Source organism: Nanorana parkeri, unplaced genomic scaffold (assembly GCF_000935625.1).
Source record: "Nanorana parkeri isolate BGI_ZX_2015 unplaced genomic scaffold, ASM93562v1 scaffold1604, whole genome shotgun sequence".
Classification (NCBI taxonomy): domain Eukaryota; kingdom Metazoa; phylum Chordata; class Amphibia; order Anura; family Dicroglossidae; genus Nanorana; species Nanorana parkeri.
The window spans coordinates 292,495-310,014 of NW_017307872.1; the positions used below are offsets into that span (position 1 = coordinate 292,495).

General features: G+C 41.7%; 1 long non-coding RNA gene across 1 annotated transcript in view; it reads left to right on the forward strand.

Annotated features, from left to right (window-relative positions):
- The first annotated feature begins 11,402 nt into the window (after positions 1-11,402).
- LOC108799015 overlaps positions 11,403-17,520 on the forward strand; it is a 12,478-nt gene continuing 6,360 nt past the window's right edge. Inside the window, exon 1 of the long non-coding RNA XR_001941988.1 lies at positions 11,403-11,415. This is a non-coding gene — a long non-coding RNA (uncharacterized LOC108799015). The remainder of the gene's footprint in view (positions 11,416-17,520) is intronic.

A 17,520-nucleotide genomic window follows, 5' to 3' on the forward strand; every position in this document is an offset into this window, starting at 1 on the left:
AAAAAAGTAGATTATTACATGCAATCAATAAAACAAGGATTGTACATAGAACAATATCGGACCTCTGAAAAGTACACGCATGCATATGTACTCAGTATTTGGTTTGGGCCCCTTTTGCAGCACTTACTGCAATTACTTTTGCACGATATTCTAATTATTCGAGTTTCACCTGTATGTAAAACATAAGTCAAGGCAACTGGACTTGCTGTATTTTTCTTGAAGACGTTTCACTGGTCAACTAACAAACTTTCTCAATTCAGAATGACTTGTACAAAAATTATCTGGGAATACAAATGGTGAATGTTGCTCCAATCCATATAATCTGTTAATTGCAACCAGGTGCAATCAATAGGTGCGATTAATATGTAATAGCAAATATAATTTGACAGGTCCTCTTTATGGAGACATCAGAGGCCTTTCAGACCCCTAATGTCACCTAGGGACCCCAAAGAAGCTGAGGAAGCAAAGAAACAACTTACAACTAATGCACAATCTTTTTCGTTGTGCGATTCCATATAACTGCCCCATCATGCACATACCAATGTGGATTTCAATTATTGTTCGTTAGCAATACTAACTGACCGAATTTCATCAATCGACAGAACGGATTTTCGTTTGCGCATGTGCAGTGTTCATCTTGCAATTTTTTTCTTACGAAAACGCCACTAATCCACTGATTTTCATACGATTCGAAAAAAGTTTTCTAGCCTGCTTGAAAGACGAAAGTTAAATGGTTGTACAGTAATTGCGGTTGTGCACTTCCCATCAACTGTGCGATTATTGGGGGGAAAAAAGCGATCGCAGACGAAAATCGTGCGATAATCGCAAGGTGTATGGGCACTGTGACGGACCGCCTGGTACCTCCGTCAGAAAACAGCTTCCTCTCCGCTGGAACCCGAATTCCAGTGTCCTCAACCCAAACCTGCCTAATTATTGGACAGAACCAATGTATTAGGACAGAACGCTAAACCACTCAATGATTAGACAACACCAATGTTGAGGTGGAAACCAAGATATGCTTTATTGAAGACCAGCTCAGTATATATACAGCTCTGGGGGTCTAAACACATAACGCAATCAAACATGAACAGCATGCACACAGACATCCCCTCCCCGATGCCTTAATGAATGAGTGTATCATAGGGTGATCTACTCATCTATACCTGGAGTCAGCTACTCCTAGAATCAGCTATCCTAATCCCATCATCAACACAATACAACAAAGGGACCAATATACTGTAACAGTTCAATGTCCAGAATTATCCCCCTTCAGTGCTCCTGGATTCACAGCCTGTACCTATAATACACACAGGGTCATCCAAATGTAATGCCAGGGAAAATGTACAGTACATCCCTCCACACATAAACCTGGTAGAATGGATCATTGTAACCCCAAGAGGTCCGAGGGGGTTGTCTCCATAGCTCTGGGTCCATAGTCAGTAGGAAGGAGGCTAGCCCCCAGGCTGCTCCAACAGCACCAGTGACGGTTCAGTCCGTCACAGGCACCTTAAATGACTCAGGGACTATTTACCCCATCTATCATAGATATAACAAACTGTTCTTGTTAAAACATAGTTCCAGTCCAGTGAATTCCCCTGAATGTGTTTTAAGTCTGAAGCCTTTTTTGAAGAAACGATTTTTAGGAAGAAACGATTGTTGATAACACATAACATTGTGATACTGTCCAGGATCTTGTGTAATTAAACCATTGCTAGGCTTGCTTGGGGGAACTGTCAGGTAGGGATAGTCTCCATGGGCACACCCATCCTAAAAAAATCTCCACCCACACTCAGTCAGGCAACCAGTTATCTGGAAAATTATGTTATTGGGTCTTACAGCAATAATGGGATTTGTGGTGTTTAATCTAGAGAAACCTAGGATATAGAGGGTTATTCATAGAAGAGCCGAAGGATCCAGCCATAGCTTCAGCTAATCCTACGGCTAGCTTCGGCCGCCTGAACTCTTCGAACTGAAGGGTTGCTGTATTCACAATGAACTGTACAGCAGCCGAAGGCAGCCGAGCCGAACGTCTATGCTTCGACTCTGCTGAGCCGTAGTGATAGCCGAAGTGTGGAGAAAGGTCAGCTGAAGGGCAGAGCATTTTCGACTGACCAAAGGCAGCCGTACAGAGCTGATGTATGTCTGATTTCAGCCAATGTAAGCCATGCTGAGCCAGAGTGAATAGCCAAACGTCGCTCGGCTCTGTTCACTTTGGCTCAGTTATTTACTCGGCTGCCTTCAGCAGCGAACTGAATAGCCCCAATAATCTTCAAGATATATAAAATAGATGTTATAAAGTGCTGTCTACCAGGATAATATAGTAACACACTAAAATCTGAAACAGTAAAAATTAATGGAAACTCTAAGGGCACAAATAGAGACATATTGGCATACAACATTTATTACAAGCACATAGAAGTAAGTTGCGAAATTTGAAAGCTTCGCATTCAGGAACCTGACTGGCGTTTGTGTACGTACACCCGTGTTCAGATTTGTATGTCCATACATTCCTACTAACAGAAAAACAGGTTTCCAGGCACTGCAAATACAGACTCATATTAGACTATATGCCAATATGCCTGTATTTGTGCCCATGTGCATAAAATGTAAGAAAGGGAGGGGAGTTGATGGCTCTCAGTCCACACGATTTACATCAGTAATATCAACCACACCTCTGTCTTTCGGGGGATCATCTCCATTAAATTATACTTGATGTAGGGACCACACCAATGAATTGTTGTAATGCTACATTCTGCGCTGCAAATAAACAGTATTTCCCTTGAAATAGTCCTGGTTGGTATTTCTTCAAAAGGTTCAATATATGCTGTGTAATAAATAGTGATGGGCTGAACACACCTGAGTTCAGTTCTAACTAGAACATTAGAACATGAAAAAAGTTCTAACTAGAACTTAGAACTCGATGAAAGTCTATGGGACTAGAACCCGTAAAATCAAATGTCCCCATTTTGAAAGCTTATATGCAAGTTATTTGCCATAAAAAGTGTATGGCGATTTGGGTACCTCCCTGGTGGACATGTATCAATGAAAAAAACACTTTTAAAAAATACAGTTTTTAAAGGAGCAGTGATTTTAACATCGCTTAAAGTGAATCAATAAAAATGGATAGGTTAACTCTAAACTGGCTGGTGTATAAGGGTCAGTAGAGCACAAAGAAACTACCAATCCCATCATACATGTTGTAATCTCCATACCAAATGGAGTCAGATGTTTGAACTCAATCTCACCAAAACCGCAATCTCCCTGTCAACTGTGCCGGGTGTAAGACGGTGCACAGAAGTGAAATATATCAAATAAAATATCAAACTCTTGCAAATACATACAAATGTACAAGTGTATAAACAAATAAATAAACTGCCTGTAAAGTGGCGCATCTGTACAATGTATAGAACCTGCTGCAGCAAAACTGACATTTATAAAGAAAAAAATTACATTTAAATTGCTGGTAATTGATTTTCCCTTAATCTTGTAAACAACTGCTTGGGGAGGCAGACTATATGAAGAGGCCACATTTTAGGACACTCGGAACAAGTTTAGAGATTTTTTGGATAAATTCTGGTGTCTCTTTTGCAGATGTTGGATTAAAGTTACAACAGGTGATTTAAAATTGGGCCGTTAGTGTTGGCGGTGCTTTCACACCGTAACCCTTCAGAGTTAAGGTGGCCATACACCTTACAACCATCGCGCAACTTTCGTTCTGCGATGGTTTTAAGGTGATTAAAAGTTTGTACGCCCTGCCCATCTTGGACAGGCAGCTCATACTTGCAATCATCGCTGAGGGGAGGGCTTACAGATGATTGCAATGGTGAGCAGGCATTGTGCGCTTGCGCACCTCGGGCTGTGCAGCTTTCCTCTTGCGATCGCTACCAACTCGCCGAAAATCGGATGGGTTTTCTAGCGTGCTCGTAATACGAAAGTCGTGCGACCATACAGTAAATGCGGTCGCACACTGCCCATACACCTTACGATTATCGTACGATTGCAGGATCACCTGCGATTATCGTACGATAATTATGGTGTATGGGCAGCTTTATTCTTGACGAGTGCAGGATTGGACCCTGCTCTAAAAATTCTAATTATATATACCTGTGTAGAGCCAAAGGAAATCTTATCGCTCCAAAAAAGATTGTTAAGAGGTACTTACCTATTCTTCATGGGGATACAGATCTTAGAGATATACTAGATACAGGTATACGTTTTGTAACTAGGAAAGCACCTAGCATAGACAATATTATTTCCCCCAGTCTTTTTAGAAGTAAGAGAGGACCCAGCATGAATTGGTTAAGAACAACAGGTCTATACAGATGTAATGCAGCCCGATGTTCAAGCTGCAGTATTTTGGGTGATAATCATCTCGTGACTTCTTATTCTAATGGGACAACATTTAAAATTAACCAGCTAGTCAATTGTCACACCCAATTTGTTATATATATAATTTCTTGTACCATCTGTCACAAACAGTATATAGGTAAGACCACAAGACGACTGTGTGACCGCATGAGAGATCATTTATCCAATATTAGAACCTCTAAGAATACTAACGTAGCTAAACATTTTTGTCACTATCATAATAGTAATATTAAAAGTATGAAGGTACAGAACAGATTATAGAAAGAGTTGATACACCTTTAAGAGGAGGAGATCGAGCTTCCCTTTTGTCAAAAAGGGAAGTTTTTTGGATTTTCAAGTTAGACACTCGCATCTCTAAAGGTTTCAACTTTGAATGGGATGTTACATATATGAACAGTTATGAGTTTTGATGGATTCTGGTCTTATTTATCACTTGATAATACATTTGTGCTTTTGACATTTTCTGAAATATTAAGAGGAAGGTTCTGGGCAATTGCCTGGGACACCTGTGTTAGATCTTTTTCTTGATGGTTCTTAGAATATAGTATTTTAAATAAACCTAGGACCAGCTACTTTTTGTGGGTTTCTCTATTCGCCTAACTAGTCTTAGTAGTGTAGTTTCCAGATAATATCTATCATATTTGATGTTCTTAGAGCATATATTATGATATTTAATATTTATATTTTATTATAAGACCTTTATGATCAGAAAGATTTTTAGTAATCATCTGTTACTTAATTGATAGTATTTTTAGGAGACTATGCTAATGATCAATGTATATCCACTAATGAGATCTCAATACTTTACTTTTTATAGAATATTGTAGATTTTGGAATGTTTTTTACATTGGATATTTCATGTATGGATAATACATTATCATTGTAGATTGATCAAGAGGTTAGTTTGTGATTATTTTTTCCGATTTATATTTATATTGTTTTTAACGTGCACTTACACTATTTATAACTGTGGATGCAGTTTTTTACATACACCTTTGATTTATTTAGTTACGTGCGTTATCATATCAATTTTGGTTTTACCTTTAACTAATGAGTGGCGTTCTTCTACTGTTTTGACATATCGGGCTGTAGATATGGTTGTAAAATATGTGTATACATGTATACTGTATATGTTCATGGTGATTAAGCTTTGTGTTTCATAGTACTGATATTTTGGTCTATTTGGGTGAGAAGAGCCACTCATTTGTTATAGTTTATTTAATTATGTATGTATTTATTTATTTATTTGTTTATACACTTGTATGTATTTGCAAGAGTTTGATATTTTATTTTATATATTTTATATATTTCACTTCTGTGCACCGTCTTACACCCTGCACAGTTGACAGGGAGATTGCGGTTTGGTGAGATTGAGTTCAAACATCTGACTCCATTTGGTATGGAGATTACAACATGTATGATGGGATTGGTAGTTTCTTTGTACTCTACTGACCCTTATACACCAGCCAGTTTACAGTTAACCTATCCATCAGCAAGCATTGCTTCCTGCACCTGTGTAGGGTGGAGTTTTTTTAACACATTTTAAGGTGGCCATACACTGCACAACCATCGCAAGACCTTAGTCTTGCGATGGTTGTAATGTGATTTAAAAAATGTACGATCTGCCCATCTTGGACAGGCAGATCGTACTCTCGATCATCGCAAGCCCGCCCCCCTGAGGGGCGGGCTTCCGATGACCGCAATGCTGAAGGGCAGTGTGCACGTGCGCACACTGGCCCGTACGGCATTTGGCTCCCGAGCACCGTTCAAACCAGCCGAACATGCTCCTAAGACAAAAGATGTGCGACCGTACAGTAAAAACGGTCGCACGCCTTCCATACACTTTGCGATTATTGTACGATCGCGGGATTTCCCGCGATTATCGTGCGATAATCGCACAGTGTATGGGCACCTTTTCTCTTGATGAGCGCAGGAATGGGCCCTGCCTTAAAAATTCAAATTATATGCACCTGTCACACAACTGTCTACTTGTTGACCTTTCAGGCTTGATGTGGGGCTTATTATAACATTTTATTAGAGAATGTGGGATGGGACATTGGTGCTTGGGTGCAATACTTTATTGAAAATGGTACTTGGTGCACTATAAACTGTTGTACAATGGCTTATTATTTTAAAAAAATTTAAAAAGAAAAAAAAAAACGGGAACACCTGCGACACAGAAGGGGAACACCAATGATGCAACAAATGAACCTGTGGCTGGAAAAAAAAAGTAAAAATAATTAAAAACAAAAAGGCAACACCAGTGATGCAGAAGGCGGAACACCTGCAACACGGAAGGGGAAACAGCAATGAGACCGCAAAAGAACCTGCTGCTGAAAAAAAAGTCAAAAGAAATGTAAAAAAATAAATAAATAAAAAACAGGAACACTGGTGATGCAGAAGAAGGCACACCAGTGACGCCACTGACACACACAAAAAAGAAAGAAATGACAGTGAATATTCAGCACAGACAACAATACTATATACAGTACAGAGTACTGTATATAGCACTAACATGCTGTATAAAGTACAGACACCAGTTATCTTACACTACACTATACTACACTACAATGTACTACACTACAATCTATCTTCAACTCCAGCAACACACTACATAAGGCTGCAAAGTAAGCAGCCTTATATAGTGTGGGGCTGGGACTTAGCTATGAGCCATGATTGCGCAAAGTCATCATTACTTTGCCCAATCATGGCTCTTACAGTGCACTGTGCCGTGATTGGTCAGGTGCATTGCTTTACACAATCAGGGCTTTCACAAGGCACTGTGCGGTGTGTGGTATCTAAGGTTTACTGTGCGGTATCTGTGCGGTATCCAAGGTGTACTGCCCCATCACACAACAAACAGTCTTGCTCCAATGTTAAAGTTACAGCAACAACAGGGAATCAGTTAATTGCATAGAATGAGTTAATCTTATGGAAGATGCACTTGCTGGGAAGCACACCAAAAAAGTGTGTTTTTTAAACATATATGTAAACTGTGCCTTATCTCTTCACTGAAAACACTAAACACACTGCTCTGCATTTGTGAAAGCTAAGCTCTGGACTATTCAGAACAGTATGATGCCAGCAGCAATAGATTTTTAGCAAGAGGGTCAGCCAGCTGCCCAGGATGAATGCCAGGCTGAAAATAAGAGCCAGTTCAGTAGATTGGTTGTGTCCCCTGGGTCACTCTAGATGTAACATTTTCATGTTTAAATGAAATGTACCTGTATGTCTGCTGGTTCATTAATTCTTAATCAACCTTTAAAACCAACAATGCAGCCAGTTAAAGTATGCTTGTGATCTTCTCAGTAATTAAAATCATAACCTATACGTACATCTGTGTACAAAATACAGTGATATATTTCATCTTTATAGGCATGCTAATAAATTGTAATTCTCCTATGGATCTAATTTTCATCTGTAATGGGTACCTGAAAATTATTTCTATCTAATGTAATCATTTATTTTTATTATGCTTTTTCTGGACATATTTACATACAAATTGCAACTACCTTGGACACAGTTAATTTAATTTGGAGACCTCCAATATGTGAATAAAGGAAGATTCACAGCACTTTTAACCTTGTGAGTCCACTGGGAAATGTGTGATGAGTTGGTAGAAAATGATTGGCTTCAGGAAACAGTATAAAAATGACAGCAATATATAAACCTTCAACTGTAGAAGAACAAAGTACAAGGTTACTTTATGGTGTTCCTGAAAGTTCAATATTATTTGGTTGATTTATATTGTTACTATTGCAAGCTTTGTATTCTTCTCCTGTGCCTTTAGGGACTCATAAAAGTAAATCTTGTGTGAATCATTAGATGAGATTAGGTAATTTAATTTGTTACAGATACGGTGACATTTATATTTGCCCATATTCATACATACATATGTAGCCCCTACCACCCTCAGTGGAGTGGCTACAAGGAATTTAGCTTTGCTAGTACTGTAACCAGTCTAGCTGATTTGGTCTGTGCCACATCTTTTCACACTTGACAACATACCTCAAAATAAAACAGTAAGTCTGCGGCAACTCTCAGTATTCACTTCTATAGTTGGGGTCCCCAATATTAAACAAAGGGCATGGGTAGCTGGGTAATGCCCTCAGGAATGTACTGTATACCAATGCAAGAAAAAAAAATCAAATACCATTGAGCGAGAAGCAGCTCTGTTAAACATTAAAAATACACAATCCCTTTAAATAACATGTTCGAGTGATGACATAAACTTTAAGGAGGAGTATTATGAAAAAAACTGGATCCCCCAAATTCTTTAAGCGACCCTCATCCAGGCATGCAACCTGGCTAGCAAGGAAAAGGGGGCACAGAGATCATGCGGCCCCCTTCTAAATCTTAACAAGCCATGGGCCCTCAACATAGGGAAGGTACATTGCTGGGGGAAGCGAGGCACATCATCCACCCGGCAAGTCACCTTGCCCCCATGTTGATAGGGACAAGGGTATCATCCCCTCAGCTGGTCCCCAAGAGGATGTAGTCTGTGGGGAAAACTTTAAGATAAGGGGAAACCCAGATATCTGTCCTTCCACCTAACATGAATGAGTAAGGGTTACATAGTTCCCCTTTTTACCTATTTAAGAACAAAATGTTCATAATCAATAACAACAGGCATGCTGATAAAGTCCTTTATTAAAAAAATGTTCCATGGTGTAAATTTATTGTCAATTACAATGCATGATGATAAGCACTGTCATAAGTAAATGTCGAATATATAAAGGGAGACATTATTTGGGACAGTTCGAATCTATCAAATGTAGAGGCAGTGAAGTTTTGCCAGCGCCTGAAAAAAGTTTTTAACTCTGTATTCAGTTCCGCTTTCATCCTTTCCCTATTAAATAACAATTTGAGTTCTCCCACAACCTCTGATAACTGGAGTGCAGACGGTACATTTCATGAACGCATTATACATCTCCTGGCTGCAAGCAGGCAGATGTGAATCCAGTCCGAACCTCTGCGTTCAGAGCGAGGAGTTGTATCCAAGTGGTCACATGATGCACGGAGTAGGAACAACATTGGAGACAAAGGTGGTGACCAGGACACAATGGTGTTGCTGTAGGTAGAGATTTGTGTCCAGAACGCGGTGATGAAAGGATAAAATCATGGGCACTGTGCCAAGGATGAGCACAATTGGCCACACTTAGGGCAGCACAAAACAAGTGGTTGCAGAAATGGCCCCGCTGGCATGAAGTATGGTACATATGCCCTATGTAGCAGTTTGAATTGGGTCTCCCTTCATATCTCATTTGTAACAAGGCATCTGATTTTGTTGTAGCCACGCAGAAGGTGATCAACGATGTCCGGTTCTGGGAAGCCTTTGGACCAGTCCTTCACATTAGGGGCCGAAAGTGACGGGGTGTAGCAGAGCTGGAGTTTGGGGTACAGCACAGAGATAGAGTATTGACCAGTGTGCATTAGAGTATCCAGGAACTTAGGCGTAAAAAATATCTTGGCATCCCTTGACCATTTTTTCTAGGTTTCCGATAATTGGAGAAAGTATAGAAATGTAATTTTGCAGAGAGATCACGGAAAGGGATGGATTTGTAGGAATCCTCCACGAACAGTTGTCTCCAAGACCATCAACCCCCTTGGCCCCGAGAGAACATCGTATTACCTTGTATTGGACAATGCAGAATGATGGACAGCGATGATCTATCAGCAATGATATTTGAAACATTTTTGGTGTCCACATTGATAAGTGAAATCGGCCTGTAGGAGCCAGTGAGTGTAGGATCCTTACCTGCTTTTGGGATAAGTTTAATGAAAGCTTCCCTACCCATCTGAAAGTATGTTGCCCCCTGCCACATAGAATTGTAAAGGGAGCACAGAGTTTCCAGTTGAAAAAACTTCTGCAGTAAAGCAACGACATGGGCAACCTCAGTTTAGTTTTGTTAAAGGGGGAAGGGTCCGATGAGAAAGCCCAGGAACATGTATTATAGTCATGTTCCAGGGATGGCAGTCTTTGTAGTCTTTCCTTTTTGAGTCTGGAGGACAGTTGGATTATCTTTCCACTGAGGACAGGCTTGTGGGCTTCCCAGATGGTGATAGGGGAAATTTCGGGAGTCTGGTCAAGGGCAATATACTCAGAGATGTGGGGCGCTATTGTTGCCTTAGAGGTCGGGTCCAATAGCAACGAGTCTTTCAGGGTCCAAGACGATGAGATACCTGTAGGGAGTAAGTGCAAGATAAGTATGGTGATAGTTGAGTGGTCTGACCAAGGGACAGGCAGCAGGCAGGAATGGAGGATTTGGGGCTGTAAAGAAGTATTGCCGAAGATGAGGTCAATCCTAGAGAAGACGTTATGGGGGTGAGAGTAGAAAGTGTAATCTAATTTATATATGGTACCTGGTATATATAGTGTTGACTGGGTTTTTGGGCCTGACGTGCTGAAACATTGTATGGATTGAAAACATGGAAAAACTTTACATCGCAAAGGTACTATCCACTAGTAGAACGTTTGAAAGGGGTCTAGCAAGCGGGTAGTGGTTTCAGGCTTGAGGGAGAGAGAGTAGTGGGACACCGGCCCTCCAAATTGGGAGGGGGCCAGAACTGATCCTCTCGGGGTAGGTCAGGGGGGTTCCAAATTCGATCAGGAGTTGCATAGAAGACACTGCAGGTGTTCACAGATCCGGCAGCTGGGTATAAGGATGTCTGTCCGGTACATAGCAGTGTGGAAGACAAGAGCAGTACATAACGGGGGTAAAACTGAACTCCGGGAGTCTGGACAAAATCCGTCCATTCGAGACTATGAGGTAATCCAATCCTCCCATGACAGGTGCAAAAAGAGAAATGGGGAGAGGAAAAAAAATTAAAATAGAAAAATAGATGACCATGCTTATTACAGCGATCCATAGAACAGGAGATGAATCAGTGTATGACGCAACGATTGCGAAATAGGTATCCTCACATGAGAGGGAACTGCGGAGTGGTAAGGGGCCACATGGAGGCATGAGTGTGGATTTAGCGTGGGGTTCCGGACCTCAGTCCCATCTTGACTGCTGGGCCGCTGGATTCACCAGAGTTGTTCTGGTCGGAAACACTTCAGGGACATTTGGAAGAAAAGGCAGGAAGATCAAGAGGAGATGAAGAGGTAGGACGCGAGTCCAACAGGCCCAGCTTGGATTGAGCATCTTCTAATGTGACACACACATGTTGCTTACCGCCGTGTGAGAACATCAGGTAGAATGGGAACCCCCACTTGTATGCGATGTGATGCTTATTCAGGACATCGGGACAGGGTCAGGGGGTCCTGCGTTTGGAAATGGTAGACGGAGCCAGGTCCGTGAAGAGCTGATATTCGTGGCCCTGGAAGGTCAGTGAGGCATGATTGGCCTCGGCGCTGGCCGCAGCTAGCAGCGATTCTTTGGTGCGCTATTAGTGCAGCTTTACCAACACATCACAGGGGGGTCTGTCGGCCCTCTTACGATTCAGAGTCCAGTGGACTCGCTCGATCTACAGGCGATCAACAGGGATGTCAGGGGCCAGCTCCTAGAAGAGCGCCGTGGCAGTTGAGAATAGGTCCATTATGTGTTCCGGGAGCCCCCGAATGCAAAGGTTAGAGCAGCGGTATCGATTCTCAAGGTCCTCTAGTTTGGTAAGTAATTGAATGTTCTCTTCACAGACGGTTTCCATATCTCTGTTGATTTGCAGAGAGGTCAGATGTAAATTCTCCAATCCTCCAGGGTTGCAGTACGCTGGCCTATGTCACGGATCTCCTTTAACAGGTGGTCCGTGATTAGTTTGGAGGTAGATTGCAATGCCTTCTGTAGCATGGCATCAAATCTTTGGAGAAGAGCTGAATGGGAGCTATTAAGGGACTTGTCTCCACCGAGGCTTTCTTCCTCCATGTCACTGCTGGATGCCGATTCCGCATGGGTCCGAGAAGGAGGCGCCATTTTAGCAGAGGCCCGTGCTATCGCCTCAGCAATGGGGTTGTTCTTTGTTTTCTGGGCTCCCGAGTGAGACATAATCCGTTGCAGTGGGAAGAGGGAATAAAGATGAGGCAGATTTGGTAGATGATGAGTGCCCAACTCCTTGCTAGTAGAGGTTTGCCTGGGAGAGCTGCTGAGCCGTCTAAAAAACTGTCCGCCATCGACAGCCTCGCGCATGCGCCCCCGAAAATAATACAAATATTTTAAAGAAAAGAAAATAATGAATAAAAAATAATTTAAAAAAAAGTGGCACACGCCGGCCCGACTGCACGTGACAAACTCTCGCCGCATGTCAAATCTGATGGCAAAATATAAACACTTGGGCGGAGCTAGCTCCGCCCAACTGTTTCCTATTGGCCGGCACCTGCCAGAGTCTTCTAGCAGGTCCCGTGCAATGAATAAGAACTGGGCGGCTCCGTCTAGTTGTTATCGCTTAATGACAGATCAGCGTCCCCAGGTCATTACAACGCTGATTTGTCATTACAACTGGCCGGAGCCAGCCGTGAGATCACGGCTGCCTCTGCCCAGCTGTCATTTGCGTGGAGATCGGTCGGCTTCGGACGACTTTTCTACACACTTCGCCTGTCCCTACGGCTCAGCCGAGCTGAAGCGTATGGGCTCGGCTCTGCTAAGCTGCTCGGCTGCCTTTGGCTGCATGTATGCGCTATAGTGAATAGCCCATACAGCAGCCCTTCGTTCGAATGAACTTAAGGGCTCAGGTAGCAGAAGTGAACCAAAGGATAAGCAGAAGCTACGGCTGGATCCTTCGTGAATAACCCCCTTTGTTTTGTTTAGTTTTTTCCATATTGACAATTTTACACTTTCAGCAGATTTATTGTATGAAGTTGCTCTGGCCTGTACTCCTTCCTTTCCCATGTCTATTGGAGGAAAGATAATTACCACCAGTTACTTAGTATATGATGAGATATTATCATACGTATACTGGGACAAGGTATCTGATTTTGTCCCTTTATTTATAATATATATTGAATGAGTATTTGGATGGTGACGTTTTTTGTCTCTATCTCAACAGCTCTGTTTTATTTTAATATGTGCAAGAACCTCCTGAGGAAACCAGTGACTCAACATTGTGAAACGCATTGAGGTGATTGCTGCTCTCGCCAGTGGGCCATTTTGTGCTTTTTGATTGTAAAAATGAAATGCATATGACTGTCTGGATATAAAATAGACTGACAATAGGCAGGTGGGAGCATCTCTTGAACTATTTTGTATGTTATTGTTTTTAGAGAAAATTGATGTTTAATGTAATGTTATGGATTTAATAAAATATTAGAATTTTAATAATCAATGCCATTGAAGTACCAGTAGCCTCCCTGGCGGTATGATTCTTTTCTCTTTCATTTCTTTTTCGGGTCGATTTTATTTTGCTATTTTTTTTTATTTTTATTTTTATTTTTTTAATCTCCCGCCATTTCTGCCCCCGTGTGACGCGTACACTTACAGGGACAGAACCCGGAAGACAGATGCTGGCGCCGGCCGGAGGACACCGCGCGGCTCAAGGGACAAGGTAAGTAAATACTATGCGATATTCCCGAGTGTAGCTCAGGGTATGGAGAAGTAAGCCCGAGCTACACTTGGGAATACCGCCCAGGAGGTTAAAGTCCACTTTGGTTCGTATGAACCAATTCCTTTTTTCTAAAATTTCTAATAAACAAGGCTGAGTTTATGTTACATTCATCATTCTGCATACTTGCAAGTAGTCATCTGCATACACTGAGTGGCCAGATTATTATGACCACCTGACGTTTGTAGGCAAATTAGCTAAGGTATACATGATCATTAAAAATAAAGTGCGCAACTCATATACAAAGCAAATTTTGCTTACTTTGTTTCTGTAACTTGATGGCACAGTAGCAATTTTCCACTACAGATTCTTGTTTTCAAAACTATTAGAAGGTTTTTTATAATTACAATGGGGGGAATTTATCAAAGCAATTACGACAGTTTTAGCCTCATTTACCATAATTTTTTTTTATGTGCAAATCTGTCTTTTAACATGTGCCCCTGTTTTCACCTGAGCTCGCACTACTTTTCCAACTGCACGTGTTTTGCCCAAAGCTTGCACTACTTTTCCAATTGCACATGTTTTTTGCACGTGTTTTCTTCAGAGCTTGCAATACCTTTTCAATTGCATGTTTTTTGCCCCTGTTTTGCACCTGTTTTCTTCAGAGTTTGCGCTGCTTTTTGAACTGCACGTTTTTTGCACTTGTTTTCATCTGCACTTGTTCTGGGGCTGTATGAAACTGGAGCATCACCTAAGAAAACAATCACAACTTAAGAAGTCCTCGTGACCACTTCTTCAAGATGCGACAGTTAAGCTTTTTGCCTGAAGTTACAAGTCTTCTTTCCTGGAGTCAGTTAAACCTCATTTATCAATAACATTACACTAGCTTGATAAATCTGGTGCAAATATATTCCGTGCAAGTTCAAACACTCGCAATTGCTTTGATAAATACCTCCCCAACATGTCTAATGAAAATGATATTTATTATCAAGGCCTAGACTGCATTGATAAATAAGGTGCAAATAAAAATGGAAAATTTGTCACTTAAATAAAAGTGTAGCAACTCCCTTGATAAATTCCCCCCATTGTCTCTTTCACCACACCTATTTTTGCACTAAAATAGAGGTCTAATTATGTAATATTCCTTTTCACGGCACGGATAGTGGCTGGAATGCACTGGATAGCATAATTAAAGCCTTCCACGTTCTGGGATGGGAGGGGACGTGGTGGTGCCATTCATGTCAATGCTACTGCAGTCACGCCTCCCACCTGCAGAGCGATTGTCCACACCAGAACGTGTGGTATAGCAATGGCCGAGGTCCGCTGTGGTGCAATCGCAAAAATAGTGCATGCACCCACCAGGCCCAGGGTTCTGGGGAAGAGGCCCTTTTCCTCACCGACATGGGGGCAGGTTTCCCCCTGGCATAGCACCCCCCCCATCCCCATGTTAAGGGGATGTGGTCTGGTATGGTACACGAGGGGGGCGCACGCTTGTTTCCCCCCTTTACTGCTCTGCCAGGCTGTTGCTCGGATCAAGGGTCTGGTAAGGCATTTTAGGGGGAACCCCACACTTTTTTTTTTTATTTTTGTTTTTAATTATTGTTTCTGTGGACTGTTAAAATGAAAAATGTTATGTCCCTTTGCTGCAATGAAAATGTGTTCATAGATATCATATAACTCATCTGAAATTAATGAAAATCCGAAACTCGAAACAAATTGACTTTCGGCCCCGAATCACAAAATAATGAAAAATCTAAAACAAAGCAAACCAAACTGAATTTTTGGCCGGTTTACATGTCTAATCAGCAGCTTTTAGTGACAGGGATGGAGATCTCACAAGGGGTTTCAGAGGCTTAGGATACACCACTTCAAATAGGGAAGAGGGTCGTGGGGCCTCTCTGAGGAGGGTCAAGTCAAGGTTTAACCCTTTCGCTGCCAAGCCCTCCGGAACATTTTTCAAATCAGCTGGCCAAGCCATAGAAAGATCATCACCACTACACCAAACAATAAGGTCAGTCATATGTGCACAAGTTTGCGCTGAAAATCCTTATCTTAAATCCCAATGTTACGTTTGGAGTACACTGCACGCCTGCCCTCCACCCTTTTTTCCTGCTGTCTTCAGGCCAATCTGGTCACATAATGAATCCTTCCTCTTCTCTGGTGGTGGTGGCTGTGATTAATCCTTACAAATGGACAGTATGGCATTCATGTTATGATGTGTGAGCACGGTGCTGCTCAGATGTATTGAGTCCCAGCCAGCGTGATGAAGAGATTTATGGGACATGTCCATGACAGCTCAGGCTCACAGAAAATGGCTGCTTGGTGTCCCTATCCCTGAAAATAAGTGGTGACCAGGACCGTGAGCAATTATCCTATGGTAGACAGCAGGGATGAGGTGAGTATTGCAGCAATAATGTTTTACTTTTTTAAATTTCTACTATGACTAGGGCATGCCATTTTTAAAATCACCAAAATTAAGTTGGGCTTTAAATATTTACCACTAGCTGCCTTGTCTGGAGTCCTCCTATATTGTCAAAGGTGTTTTCTGCCTCTGCACTGCTATTTTGTATTCAGTAACACAAGTCTGTGTGATTTGTAATGCATATATTCAAAGTGCTTGAGGAAAGGAAGCCATCCATCTTAGGTTTACTGCCAAAACACTGAAACAAAGCTGAGGTGTAGCAGTCAGTGCAGTAATTTATGGGTCTGATGAAAAATACAAAGGTCTTCTACCAGTAAACATAACAAAATATCAAGCAGCCCATGAACATACAAGAGGTGAAATTATCTAATATAAGTCATTTTTACAATAACACTGTATTCAGTCAGGCAAAGAATATTGAGACTCGATAACCTGGAGGAAAATAACCTGTTTTATAGATCTGCATGTATTATTGAGGTGCAAATGTCAGAAATGAAAGGATTTACTTAATGCAGTAAGCTCTGTAAGTCTGATGCAAAGGTTGCTACTTCTGCTACATTTACATGTATGCAGACAGAATGGTAAAATTCAAACAGATGTTTTAGCAGGGAAACTAGCAACGTGAAGTAACACATAACTAATGAGGATCTTGGTAAGAATCAGTAAACATAACTAATCAGTGAACAGTTGGTAAGAATCAGTAACACTGCACTGCTCTTTCCCCAAACAAAACAAGAGTACATGTAAAGGTGCACACATATATAGTGTAAGTATCCATCAAGTATGTTTACTGGAAACATCTATTAACCTCCCTGGCGGTATGATTATGTCAGGAATTTTGAAATCAGCCGTACATCGGCTTGCTTCGTGTGGCTTCGGATCAGCCGAACATGCTCAGCATGTTCGGCTGACCCGAAGAGCAGAAGGAGTTCGACTCAGCCGATCCAACATCTGGATTGGCTGAGCCGAACCTCCGGCAGGCTTCACACTGCTGTTGGGGCTATTCTGAAAGATCCCGAACAGCAGTGAGAGAATAGCCAAATGCCGCCGAGCGGCATTTGGCTCGGCTGTTCTGCTCGGTCCCTCAGAGGCACCGAGCAGAACAGAAAAAGAGTGAAAAAAGTAGAAAAAAGTAAATAGAAAACGATTGTGCAGAGCTAGCAGTGACAGCTAGCTCCGCCCAATAGTTTCCTATTGTCCGGTGGCTCTGCTGCTGTAAAAAAAAAAAGGTAAAAAAATTTAAAAACTCTCCCTGG